This window comes from Anolis sagrei, chromosome 2 (genome assembly GCF_037176765.1).
Source record: "Anolis sagrei isolate rAnoSag1 chromosome 2, rAnoSag1.mat, whole genome shotgun sequence".
Classification (NCBI taxonomy): Eukaryota; Metazoa; Chordata; class Lepidosauria; order Squamata; family Dactyloidae; genus Anolis; species Anolis sagrei.
The window spans coordinates 66,562,580-66,577,525 of NC_090022.1; the positions used below are offsets into that span (position 1 = coordinate 66,562,580).

General features: G+C 41.4%; 1 protein-coding gene across 6 annotated transcripts in view; it reads right to left on the reverse strand.

Annotated features, from left to right (window-relative positions):
• ATP2B2 (ATPase plasma membrane Ca2+ transporting 2) overlaps positions 1-12,113 on the reverse strand; it is a 572,092-nt gene extending 559,979 nt beyond the window's left edge. For all 6 annotated transcript variants that reach the window (XM_067463583.1, XM_067463578.1, XM_067463579.1 and 3 more), the window contains exon 1: positions 11,835-12,113. The gene's annotated coding sequence lies outside the window, so the exon portion shown is untranslated. The remainder of the gene's footprint in view (positions 1-11,834) is intronic.
• Positions 12,114-14,946: the final 2,833 nt, after the last annotated feature.

Genomic DNA, 14,946 nt, shown 5'->3' on the forward strand with positions numbered 1-14,946 from the left:
TCAGAACATGGTTATCCTTTAAAAGGTGGCTCTGAACTGTAGGAAATGGGGCTATAAAGACAGCTACACACAGCATTAATGGTAAAATAGAACAGACAGAAGTCATTTTGGAAATTGGATTGTCAAGGATGTACTGCTTCTGAATTATAATTCAGAAATAAGATCAGCATCCACAGTCAGAATGCATTTATCTTATTTCTGCCTTATTTGAGTCAATAAAAGATTTGCCATTGAAGATTTGCCAAGTTTAAATTGGTTTTTGATTGAATGGGAGGAGATGACACTTAATAATCAATTAAAGGGAAGTTCTTTAACTATGGGAAGTTTCTCCAGAGAACATAGGAAACTGCCTTTTATCATTTGTGTCTTTCTAGCCTACTTCTGTCTATGCTGATAGGCAGTAGCTCAACAGAGCTTAAAAGAGGGTTTCCTCCACCTTTACCTAAATATGATGTTCTATGGGTGCATTGATACTGTAGAATTAATGCTGTCATTATAACTGCTATGACTCATTGCTTTGGAATCATGGAGGTTAGTTGTAGTTTGATGAGGCACCAGTATTTAGCTGACAAGGCTAAAGACCTTGTAAAACTACAACTCCCATGATTCCATAACATTGGGCCATAGCCGTTAAAGTAGCATTAATGTGCTTTAATTCTACAGTGTAGATGAAACTTATGGTTGGTCTACTGCTTTTCCTCTCTCTCATTCCCTCTCTTTTTTTAACTTGACCATTCAAATATCCTGTGGCATCCATCTCTCCACCCTTATGCAAGCATTAACTAGACTGAACTGTATACCGAAACCCAGTCTTTTCTCAGTAAATATAAGAGATATGATACTTAACACTCAAAAATGGCAAAGAATATTTGTTTTGTCTAAGAAAAACATGCCAGGAGAATGTCAAGGAACCTCAAATGAAATTGTGGTTTATGGTTCAACTAAGAGTTTATATGTTAATTGTTGTTGTGCCTAACATATTTTGTGACAACTGATATACTATTTTGTAGTATCGTTTCCCTGCAGTGTTTATACATTCATTGAATTTCAAAATGTGTCCTTCTATTAAATACTTTCAATGATGAGACTAATTAAGAAAACAATATGGAAAAGTACAAGTTGTAGGATGGAGACCAAATGCACTAAGTAAACTGACAAGAAGAGAATTAACTTCACAGTCAGTGCTGTCTTTTAAAGATTAAGGGAAAATAACTCTTTAACAATCTACATAAAACTGAGAAGAATGTATTACCTTCAGTGAGGTTTATGGATTAATATTACCTATCAGGGCAAAAAGAATGGATGGTATGTTTTTCATTTAGGGCTGAACCAAATCCCTAACAAGACCCCTTTTTGACAAAACAAGATGGCATACTAATCATTCTACTGAAGCCATTGAGTAATTATGAACTGGAATATACTTTCTGTGCAGATAATGCTATTTCCTTCACAAAAATGTAGTTCTCTGAACACACTAAAACTATGCATGAATTTTGCACAGAATAAGTCCCCAACTACAACATTTTCTACACAGATTTTTTTTCTGCAGAGAAAATGCTGCTTTCTGGTTTTTCAATTTTTAATGAAATTTTTTATTGTTTTGAATTTATAAGCTGCCATGAGATAGAAATATTTTAATTAATAAAGATAATCAAAGAATCAGACATGACTTCTGTAAACAATAAGACCGTGAATGGTCTTCAAAAATTACTGTTTTCAACAACTTTCTTACAGTAGGAACAAAACTGTTAAAATTACTCATTGCTTTCTTGAAAAATGAAATGAGCAGAAAATTACATCCCTATTGCTCCTGGCTGGGTTTCACCTGGATAATAGGCATGCCATCTGGTGCTTGTTTGGACCATAATTTGGCCGAGATTCCATGTTTTTGTTTTATTTTATTTATTTTTTAAAAAATAGCAAATCTGTGGTCCTCAGGGAGTGGCATTAAGGTGCAAAGTGTGCATTCACTCTTCTCTCCAATTGTTCTGCGAGAAAAAAAGCTTGTCCTTATTGACCAATTCTTTCTCATTGTTCCAGATCAGTGTTACAACTTTGGAGAAAAGACTGGCTTTGGCAAAAAGCGTAGCTCAAGTCTACTTTTCCATTCCTTGCAAAGACTGCACAGAAAGCAATGGAGCCACTGCAATAAAAAGGAGAAGAGGTGCAAGAAGGTAGGGTAAAATGATTAGTGTGTTTCATGATTAGTTCATTAGATTCTGTTGTGTTTCTTGATGTATCTATATTATGCCTTTTTATTATATTCTGGGGGAGAGGTCAAATTTCATTTCAGGAAAGACATTTAGGCTTTGCCCAATGCTTCACAGGGAAAAAGACATTCCCATTATTTCAAACTTCTGTCCATCCCATCTTACCTCTCTATCAGGGAGTCTGCTCTAGTTGGGAGTAATGGTGGATTACACTGGGACATAGACAGTGTACATTTTCTTGTGATGTCTGCAGAAGGAGGCAGGATGTATCTCTTTGTACATCAAACAACCACCCACCCACCATGATCACAACACCAGTTTGAAATCTGACCGCCAACCAATATGACAGCTGTTTCATAAGTACTATGGCTATTCATTTTGTGTTATACTAGATTTTATATTTCATAGGAAATATTGTCAAAGAGAGGGACTCAACATATAATACATTTTATACTTAAAGGTTTATCCTATTTAGATCTCCACTGGCTAAGGAGCATACAATGTCCAATCACTTGTTTCCTAAGCTTAGCAACCATATAACAATTAGAAATGGTATGTCAACCATTCCACAATGCTGTGTAATTTGTCAAATTGCCATCACAAACAATGACGCAGATGGCAAAAGCCAGTGACAGCCTCATAGCAGCATCCTTGTGACAAATGTAAGGAATTGTAGTACATACAATTTGAAGTATGGATAACCAGAATTCATTTATAATTTGAGAATCAATCCAGTCATGTAGGACATATAGTTCCCTGCATATGGACATTCTTCATCAAGACAAGAAATAAATCGCAAGAATATAAACACAGAAGGTGGAAGGCTAGAAAGTATTAAATACGTACTTATGGTGCTTTTCATGACTGCCAAAATCTGATGCTAAAAATACTAACATTTTGTAGTAGATGGCACAAATATCATGCAAATTGGTCTTTCACAATTTTCAAGTTTATCTAGCATCCCATGTTGTGTCCCTGACCACACGCAGAGATGCGACACGAATTCTAAAAACAGAGGCCAAGAAATTCTCATGGGAACCCTATGATTACGCATTTTTAGCAAGAGAACTAAGCATTTCCCTTAATATTGAAAATAGCCTTTTAGAATGTCCTAAATCAGGACCTCTGGGTAGCAATTTCATATGCAAACTGCATATATCCTTTGAGCACAAACACTATAAAGAACTACTATACAATTTACCCACATCTTGGTCCAGTTCACCAAAGATCTAACAGAAAATTGCTGAATTATAATACATTCTAATATGACAGATAAGTCAATGCCCATCTAAGATTTGTTTATGTCACTACCTTTATTTAACAATAAATAAAATAGCTTACAAATTAAAATAAATACAATATAGTCAAAGCATACAAAAGATCAAAAGTAGAAATAAACTAAGAGCAGTATTCGACAGTGGAATATGCTGTTTTGGAGGCTGATGGACTCTCCTTCTCTTGAGATTTTTAAAATGAGGCTGGATGACCATCTGTCAGGTGTGCTTTGATTGTGTGTTTCTGCATAGCAAAAGGTTGGACTAGATGGCCCTTATAGTTTCTTCCAAATCTACAATTCATCATCAGAAACTATAGACAATGCTAAACACAATGATACTCTTCGGAAAGAGTAAACAGTCATAAGATATATTGTCGAAGGCTTTCATGGCCGGAATCACTGGGTTGTTGTAGGTTTTTCCGGGCCATATAGCCCGGAAAAACCTACAACAACCCAGTTATAAGATACAGCAGCACAAGAGTTTGTGTTTATTCCCTTGAGTAATTCATCTGGAAACTAGGATCTGCCCTTTATTCTTTGATTTCTATTTCTTATCTATACGTTTTTTATCTATTGATGGCTAGTAAAATGTTTCTCATCAGACACCATGGCTCAGTCCTTTGTGGTTTGTGTCTCTCCAAGAGTCCACAAACTCTGTGCTTCTATCATGCAGTTGTTTCCCAGATTTTGAGCCCCTTACTCTATTATTAAAGGTCAACATACCTTTTCCAGTAAGAATGAGTCACCCTTTTACCACTCACTAAAGTTCCTGAGAACTTTTCTGAAATTGAATTTGATCTAAAGTGATTGGATATTTTACCTTTCCTTCCTCCCTGTGTACACCAACTTATAGGGCTGGTCACTCTATATCTCTTTTATATGGGGGTGGGCAAGAAAAATACTTCAGAGATGGTTACGAATATGAAATCCTTATCAGAAGAGTTGCATAACAGTGCATTCTACCATAGCTGCAGTGTTGCAGCTATGAAATGTCTATTTATTTACAGTAGACCGCTGTTCCCACCCCTAGGGGGACTCAAATTCAATGCCTTACATACATAAACCAAATCATAAATCAAACAGCATATGACTAAGCATAAAATATAATAGAACAAATTCATCATAAGATAATAGGACATTTAAACCCGAAGTATAAAAATTAAAAACACCTAAGAATACCATTAAAATCACATGATCCAAGCTCATAGACAGGGCCATTCCAGATGTTGATTACACATATTTCATATTTACTTCTTGTACTGTGTTACTTTACTAGCCAAAAGCTTGGTTCCATAACCATGTCTTTGTTCTCTTTCTAAAGGCCAGGAGGGAGGGTGCTGATCTAGTCTCACTGGGGAGTGAGTTCCAGAGTTGAGGAGCCAACACTGAGAAGGCCCTGTCTCTTGTCCCCACCAACCACACTTGCGAAGCAGGTGGGACCAAGAGCAGGGCCTCCCAAGAAGATCTTAACCTTTATGATGGTTCATAGAGGGAGATACATTCGGAGATACATTAAGCTTGGCCGGAACCATTTAGGGCTCTGTAGGCTAAAGCCAGCACTTTTAATTGTGCTCGGTAGCAGACTGTCAGCCAGTAGAGCTGATGTAAAAGGGGAGTTGTGTGCTCCCTGTATGCTGTTCCGGTGAGAAATCTGGCTGCCGCCTGTTGGACCATTTGAAGCTTCTAAACAGTCTTCAAAGGCAACCTCGTGTAGAGCGTGCTACAGTAATCTGTTCTCAATGTGAGTGTGGACTACCGTGGCCAAATCTGACTTCCCAAGGTATGAGCGCAACTGGCATAGCTTGCTTTGATTTCAGCAATCAGAAACACTGTCTCATCCTATATGTCAAGTGAATAAGGACACACTAAAGAAAAACTTTTAGAACAACACATAAATACATTATTTCTAGTTTCGCCTTACCACCTATTCCCAAATATAGGCAATACAGTTGTATTATGCATTTCTTGTGCCTGTTAATGGTGGAGAATGCTATCTGACACTAATAGTAGGCCTACTTGACGCTGCTGTGACAGCCAACAGCAATGTCAGTGCAATTCCATAGCACTGTTTTCCAAACTCATTGTCAAAAACCTAAATATTTATTTGTCAACATCATAGAGTTGGGTCTAAGGTATTGCTCAAAGTCTACAGGGAGAATAAGTTGATCTAGAATCAAAAGGCATATGATTCATGCTGGTAATTAGACACACTACAGAATAAAATCTTATTTGCAATCTAAAAATAAATATGAGTGAAGTCTGAATAAGAAATAGCATTTGGCTGTTCAGATAAAATATTAAAACAACATCCTGAACATCAGCAATGAAGAAAACAACTGCTTTAAATAAGAAAACTTAACAACAACACCAACAACAACAAAGTAGTAACAAATTGTACTTTAATGTGAATTAAATGGAAGTTTAAAAAAACTTTTAAAATGCAGCTGAACAATGTTTCTGTTCATCAAAACACCATATACAAAAATAATTTTCACCTTAACCCATTACTTAATATAAAGGCACTCCATTCCAGGAAACACACTGGTCTAAATCCAGCACAATGGGACTTTCTTCCTCCCCCTCTGCAGTCCTTCGGGTGCCAGAAGCCTACTCCAAAGGGCTTGCCAACCCAGAGCAACTTTTCAGGATGCACTGATGGTTACAGAACGGAAGGGAGGGCCTCACTCACTTTTGCTAAACATAGGTGCAAAATTCAATACTACCCTTATAAAGACTACAGTTATAAGAGGTTTAACTAATTGAGGTTGGATCAATTTTTGACATGCTTTTAAATGGAATTGCTCACAAAAGCCTGAGAAGGAACTATCTTAAATGGCAGTGTAATAAGAAGGGGAACTCCCTGAAAATCAAGGAGGAGCTTTCTGCAGATCCCATGTCTGGTCCAGTCAAAAAGGTCATCTGGCAAATTTAGTTGGGAAACACAGATATTTCTTAATCCACATTTTTCTGAAATATTACACTGCAACATGGGAGGAGGAGCTGAAATTACAGGAATCAGTTCTAACAGTATATGACTGCTGCCCTGTAGTCACAATCAACATATGTACGCCTCTAATATGCAGTGGTCAACAATGTATAGTTCTGACAAGGGTGACTTCCAGTCGGGGGAAAAGTGGGAGATTAAACAAACTAATAAACAAACCAGCACTTGATAGCTGGTGCATATATAACAGAACTGATACAGTGAGAAGCTGCGAGTTTCCTGGAGTGTATGGCCATGTTCCAGAAGCACTCTCTCCTGACATTTCACCCACATCTATGGCAGGCATCCTCAGAGGTTGTGAGGTCTGTTGGAAACTAGGCAAGTGGGGTTTTATATCTGTGGAATGTCCAGGGTGGGAGAAAGAACTCTTGTCTGCTTGAGGCAAGTATGAATGTTGCAATTGGACACCTTAATTAGCATTTAATGGCCTTGTCCACAAGCATATGGACAATTTCAATAGAAAGGAGAAAACCATGTACAAAATCTGGCTACCAGTATTAAACTCTGAAATCAGGATAGTAAACAAAGAGCAACATTAAAAAAACAGGGAAATTCCAGACAAGAAACAGACAAGAATCAATCAGGGCCAGCTAACACGTCCCAACGAAGGATCCTTCAGGCAACAACCAGCCAGGCTTTGAAGCTACAAGGCCATTAAATGCTAATCAAGCTATATATAAACCTCACTTGCCTAATTTCTAACAGACCCCTCAATGTCTGAGGATGTCTTCCATAGATGTGGGTGAAATGTCATGAGAGAATGCTTCTGGAACATAGCCATACAGCCCGGAAAATTCACAGCAACTCAGTGATTCTATCCATGAAAGCCTTCGACAACACATAGAACTGATACACATTGCACTTAAATGTGTGTGTGAGAGAGTGTATTAATTTGAGTCATGTAGATTTAGAATTTACCTGTTTTGGTAAAATTGGGAGGGATGTGGATGGAGTGTTTATGATTATCCTATCCAAAAACTGGTAGGATTTTTCCCTGCCACCCATTCCAGTTTTGAAAATCTATATTGGTGGACTAGAATGAATATGTGTCAATGTTGAGTGAAGAGATATCCCCTTTAACCACACAGTTTCATGACTGGTGCAACATTTTATAAATTGGCTTGTTTTCCCATCTTTCCTCAGTGGTTCACAGATTTGATAATATCAACTATTGATTATTCTTCAGTGTTTTTTTTAAGTAATTGTATTGAGTATTGTGGCCTTTTAAACCTTGAATGTATGTGTTAGTATGTTTGAGACTATTTTAGTTCACTCTAATCATTCTAAAGTCACACCAGTAAAGCTACTGTAAAAAAAAAGAGCAGAAGGAATTGCAAGGTATTTATAATAAGCCTTGACTTTAATGTGCAGAATGAACACGGGAGGGATTTCCCCACTTTATTTAGTGGGGCAGTAAACACATGGGATTAAACATTAAAACAGAGAGAGTAATATTAACCTGAGTAAAGAAAAAATGTTTTTAATGTTATATAATACTTTAGAAACCAATGCCAACAATACTACTAATATAGAACATAAACATTTATGACTTTTTATTATGTCAGAAGCGAACTGAGAATATACTGCATGTTGCTTCTGGTGTGAAAGAATCGGCCATCTACAGAGACATTGCCCAGGGGATGGCAGGATGTGTTACCATCCTGTGGAAGGCTTCTCTCACGGCCCCGCATGGGAAGCTGGGGCTGACAGATGGGAGCTCACCTCATCTCGCAGATTCGAACCACCGACCTTCAGAACTTCAGGTCAGCACTTTAGCCAGCAGAAGGTTTTAACCCACTGTGCCACTGCGGCTCCCATTTAACATTTAAGACTGTGCAAAAACTATAAAACTTAAACAAAACAAAACCACAGGATACAAGAGCGAAAGGCTGCAGCACTGCTTGATGGAGATAAATATAACTGGCATCTCCACATCATAGGCAACAAAACAAGCGTGGCCAGACATCATCATCTGCATTGCTGTGTTTTAGAACAGACTTAAGAAATTGGTAAACTCCTCCACGTTTCCCAAGCGATAAGCTGATTTTATAAATTAAGCCTCTGTTTGAGCTCTGGGAAAGGAGAACCAAAAGTCTGTAGGCAAGCATCATATCCTCTCATCATCCTCAACACAACCAGACAGGCATCCTGCCTTCAAAAGAGATGGTGAAGAAAAGAACTGGTGCCAGATACTTCTGCATACATTCTCCTTTCCATTCAGCCCAGATAAGTTACGGCAGGTTTCACATACACATGTACTTGGTTGTTGTGAGTTTTCTGGGCTGTATAGCCATGTTCCAGAAGCATTCTCTCCTGACATTTCGCCTGCATCTATGGCAGGCATCCTCAGAGGTTATGAGGTCTTGTTTGTGAATGATTCTGAAATGAACACCAGGCTTGAAAAAGAACAAAGTCAAGATATTTATAGGTTTTTTTTATAGGGTATTTTAATAGAATTAGAAAAGTAACATATGGGATTGATGCAATCATTTCAGAAATCATATTTTATGCAGCTATTTATAAATCATTTTATGACCTCACAACCTCTGAGGATGCCTGTCATAGACGTGGGCACAACGTCAAGAGAGAATGCTTCTGGAACAGGGTCATACAGCCTGGAAAACTGACAGCAACCCAATGATTTTATGACTGTGATCCTAAGATTTCCTACCTGTGAGTAAGATTCGTTAAGTTCCGCAGGATCTGTTTTGAGGACTCTGACAAGGGCAGTCAGTGGTCCTGTCATATGGGTATGGTATCTAAAATTAATTCATTTCCTTCTCAAATAAACATTCCACACATTTCATGAATATTTCTGTAAAAGGCTGCAGCTCTGAAAGTTCAGCATCAGAAAATATATCAGTAGAAAAATATGCATCTACCTTTTTGTGTGTGTCAGGAATGACTTGAGAAACTGCAAGTCGCTTCTGGTGTGAGAGAATTGTCCATCTGCAAGGACATTGCCCAAGGGATTCCTGGATGTTTTGATGTTTTACCACCCTTGTGGGAGGCTTCTCTCATGTCTACACATGGAGAGCTGGAGCTGACAGAGGGAGCTCATCCATGCTCTCCCTGGATTTGAACCTGCGACCTGTCAATCTTCAGTCCTGCTGGCACAAAGGTTTAACCCATTGCACCACTGGGGGTTCCTGCGCATCTACTGATATAAGGCAATTCTATAGATCACAAATCATCCTGTCCCAAGAGAAATATAATTTGCACAAGCATTAAAGGATGCTCCTTTATAAATTTAACAGTTACTTATACTCTGGGCCTGGGGCGAGAAAAAGGGAATGAGATGGAAGTTTGAAAAGCATTAAGAAAGTAACTATGTCAGGCATGCGCAAACTTGGGCCATTCAGGTGTTTTGGACTTCAAGTCCCATAATTCCTAACAGCATCAAGCCCCTTCTTTTTTCCTTAAGCAGCTGAGGGGTGAGAGGATAAGACCTGAGGCTGTGAGGAATTGTGGGAGTTGAAGCCCCAAACACCTGGAGGGCCCAAGTTTGCCCATGCCTTTATATGAGATCATGATAGTACATTTTCACAACAGCCCTATGAGGTAGTTTGGAAAAAGTAACTTATCAAGGGGCAGCTGATGAGCCGGGATTTGAACCCAAACCACTCTGCTCCAAGGCTATCCTGATAGATTGCCCTCGTTTTCCATAATGTAAGGATGAGTTATGCTGTTTTGAAGCATCTATCCGTTGATGCTTTTACATTATTTTGTGGACTGTGTACAATTGTGTCAAGAGAGAGAGAAAGGCAGAGAACATCATGTTTCTGCGACAAAGTTTTACTTTGTTTCATGCTGTTGCGAGCTTCCCATGTTTGTGCCCTTGGTTTTCTCTGTGCCTTTGAAAAAGGGTGGCCTGCAAAACTGTTTTCAAACAGCACTTCTAAATTATTTTACCCTAATGCTACTTAATCAGCTACTAAGGGTTAACCTTTCCGAAATGCCTTCCTTTGCCAGGCTCAGCAGCTGCCTTAAAGTTATAACTATCCAAAGCATGCTCCAGAGTGAAGGGAAGAGATGTGAGGAGACTGGGTGGAAGTTCTCTCAAGTGGCATCTTGCCACTAATAGCAATATATATATACTGAAGGGAGGCAATGCCAGTGTCTCTATCCAAGACATTTCCAAAAGAGAGTTTCCCCCTGATGCAGAATGAAACAAGACATCGTACTTCTTCCAGCTCAAGGCATGGGAGTCCCCGGTGGCACAATGGGTTAAACCCTTGTGCCTGCATGGCGGAAGGCTGACAGGTCAGAGGTTCAAATCTGGGGACAGCGCGGGTGAGCTCCTTCTGTCAGCTCCAGCTCCCCATGTGGGGACATGATAGAAGCCTCTCACAAGGATGGTCAAACATCAAAACATCTGGGCTTCCCCTGGGCAACGTCCTTGCAGAAGTCCAATTCTCTCACACCAAACAGGTCAGAAATTTGAATCCAGGGAGAAGGTGGATGAGCTCACTCTGTCAGCTCCAGCTCCCCATGCATGAGAGAAGCCTGCCACAAGGATGGTCAAACATCAAAACATCCTGCCCTCCCCTGGGCAACGTTCTTGCAGACAGCCAATTCTCTCACACCAAACAGGTCTGAGGTTTGAATCCAGGGAGAGCATGTATGAGCTCCCTCTGTCAGCTCCAGCTTCCCATGTGGGTACATGAGAGAAGCCTTCCACAAGGATGGTAAAACATCAAAACATCCGGATGTCCCCTGGGCAACATCCTTGCATACTAGAAGCGACTTACAGTTTCTCAAGTCGCTCCTGACACGAGAAAAAAAAATAAAGCTGAAGGCATTTCATTTCTCCCAGTGCAACATGTTCTGAGGCACTAAGATGCACTTTTGGTGGCATGCATTTAACCATTTTTTCTGGACTCCAGTGCAGCCCACAGGTCACCATTATCATCCATGGGTTTGGGGACCACAAAAGGACTAGGGAAATGTATTTTTGGCAGCCCCCTCCCCTCCTTTCCCACCTCTTTCTCTCTCTTGATGTTCCCCTATCTTGGTGCCTTTTCCTTGCCTGCCCAGCCTTTGCCCTTGACCCCAAAGCAAGCCCAAGGCCAGCCCCAGGGCCTCTCAAGAGCAGCAAGCACCTCAAGGTCACCTTAGGACCCGAAAGGACACCACCGACCGCAGCTTCGGGGAGGAACCTGCGGCAAAAGGCGCCGAGTTGGGAGCCACCTGCAGCCGGGGAAGGAAGCGTCCTATCCTGGAGATCACGCACACAGGACACTACCCAGAGACACACAGCCAGACGCCCCGCGGAAAGAAGGAAAGGGAGGCTAAGGGGCTACTGCTGCTGCTGCTGCTGCCCTTCTTCCCTTCTCGCCCTTACCTGAGCCGGAGGGAGAGAGAGAGAAAGAGAGGGAGCGCGCCTGCTGGGAGCCAATGAGCGGCGGAGGCAGGAAGGAGGCTCAGGCAGGAGGGATGCTCCTCTGCTCTGCTCTGCTCTGCTCTGCCTGCTGCTGCTGTTGCTGCTTCTCTGCCGCCTGCTGCTGCTGCTGCTGCTGCTGCAGCTGTGGGTCACTCGCCTCGGAGGAGGAGGAGGAGGAGGAGGCAGGAGCAGCGCCCGCCGGGGATCCCACCAGCGCCGCTTGTTCCCCCCGCAGCCGCGCCACGCTCTCCCCCTGCTGCTCCTCGCCTCTTCCTGCGCTCTGGAGGCATTCCCCCGCAAGCCTCGCACCCAGGAGGAGCAAGGGGGAAGGCTTGCTCTTTTTGGAGAGGGCAGGTTAAGAGAGAGGGAGAAGAGGGGACCCGGCCCCGCCGCCCCGCAATGCCCTGGAGGCAGCCCTCAACTCAAGGGGAACACTCAGTCATCCACACTGACTGCAGACCGTTTCAACACCACTTGGAACTGCCAAGGCTCAGGGCTATAGAGTTGAGAGAGGCACCAGGGCTCCTTGCCAGAGAAGAGCACTATAGCAATGAGGATTCCATAGCACTGAGCCAGGGCTGAATGGATTTGACAGGGTAGGACAGGCATGGGCCAACTTGAGCCCTCCAGGTGTTTTGGACCTCAACTGCCACCATTTCTAGCAGCCTCAGACTCCTTCCTTCCAGGTGTTTTGGACTTCAAGGCTAACCATTCCTAGAAGACTCAGGTCCCTCCTTTTCCCCCTCAGCTGCTTAAGCTTGGTCTCTCTAGGTCAGTGGTTCTCAACCTTCCAAATACCATGACCCAGGCATGTAGCCGGGGGGGGGGGGGGGGCTTGAGGGGCTTAACCCCCCCCCCCCCCCGAAATTCTCATGGTGGTTCGCGAAAAGGCCTTACTGGTGCATTATTTAAACTGTTATGTTTATTCATATCATGATCTGATCACCATACTCAATATATCCCATATGCATGGGGGTATTGGGGTAATGATACAAAAGGTTGGCTAGGGTAGACCCTCTTTCACTCAGACTCAGCCCCCCCCCCAAAACTCAGCCCCCACGAAACCCCCCCTGAAAAAAATTCAGCCCCCCCCCCCCGAAACGAAATCCTGGCTACAGGCCTGCCATGACCCCTAAATGGAGTTCCTCATGTGGTGGTGACCCCCCCCCCCAACCATAACATTATTTTTGTTGCTACTTCATAACTGGAATTTTGCTACTGTTATGAATCATCGTGTAAATATCTGACATGCAGGAAATATTTTCATTCACTGGACAAAATTTGACACAAATACCCGATTCACCCAAATTTGAATACTTGTGGGGTTGGGGGGGGGGAGCTGATTTTGTTACTTGGGAGCTGGGATTTATAGTTCAACTACAAGCAAAGAATATTCTGAACCAATGATGGAATTAAACCAATCTTGGTGTACAGAACTTCCATGAGCAAGAGAAAATACTGGAAGGGTTTGATGGGCATTGGTCTTGAGTTTGGGAGTTGTAGTTCACCTACATCCAAGAGCACTGTGGGTTGAAGCAAGGATGGATCTGTACCAAACTTGGCGCGAATACTCAATACACTGAAATGTGAACACTGGTAGAGTTTGGGGAAAACAGACCTTGACATTTGGGAGTTGTAGTTGCTCGGATTTGTAGTTGACCTACAATCAAAGAGCATTCTGAATCCCACCAATGATAGAACCAGGCCAAACTTTCCACAAAGAACCCCCAACAGAATAAATAAATATATTGTGTTTTCTAATGGTCTTTGGCTACCCGTGTGAGACCCCCTTGCAACCCCCCCCCCCCCAGGGATCCCGACTCCCAGGTTGAGAAATGCTGCTCTAGGTGTTTTGGACTTCAACTCTTACAATTCCTAGCAGCCTCAGGTCCTTCCTTTTCCCCCCTCAGCCACTTAAGCAGCTGAGAGGGGAAAGGAATGGGCATGAGGCTATTAAGAATGGTGGGAGTTGAAGTCCAAAACATCTGGAGGGCTCAAGTTGGCCCATGCCTGGGTTGAGCCCAAGGCTACAAGGGTCACTCTTTGTCAAGGAAACCAATGCTTGCTTCCAAACAGGCAGAGTACACTCAGCAGGCCTCTAGATTTCTGACCAGCTGTTAGTGGCAGATGTAAATACAGTAGAGTCTCGCTTATCCAACCTTCGCTTATCCAGCATTCTGTATTATCCAATGCAGTCTACCTCCTGCCTAGATTCACAGCTGCTTCAATATATTACAATATTTTGGTGCTAAATTCATAAATACAATAATTACTATATGATGTTACCATGTACTGAATAGGCTTTTCCCTAATCCCTCCTTAGTATCCAACATTTTCACTCATGTTGGATAAGCAAGACTCTCCGATATAATACATGCCCAGTTGCCTGAGTTACAAATATCCAGCTTACAAATGACTCATATTTAAGAACAGGAAGTGAGAGAAATCTACCCCTCAGAAGAGAAATTCATTCCAGGAAGAGTTCTCATCCTGGGAAAAAGGTGTCTCCGCTGAAGCTTTATCACCAATCCTTGTTTCTACAACAAGCCAGATTTTTCATAGTCCAGTTCTCACAGGGACAGAAAATACAATAATAAATAATAAATACTGTATTTATAGACTGCCCTCTCTGCTCGAGGGGACTCAGAGCAGTTTACATACAAAAAGGCAAACATTCAATGCCATGATCAAATTCAAACACATCAAAAATAATACAAAATGATACAAAATGACATCAATAAACTTATAACAAAAGCAAATAATGAAAATTAAGATAATAAAAATGAATACAAAAACTTAAAGCATAATTACACAAATAAAATATAATTAAAAACAAAATAAAGTGAGGATAAATCTTCTGAACAGGGGCACAGACAGGAAAACAAGCACAACAACTATCCAAAGATTCTCAATCTCAAATCTCTCTCTCTCTCTCTCTCTCGATATTTATATATACAAATTCAGTTTAACAACAAATGTACAGAACCTATTTGTTTGTAACTTGGAGACTGCCTGTATATTAAAGGAAGCAAGATTGCATGATGTGATGGTAGGAACGCTTGCTTAGTCATGA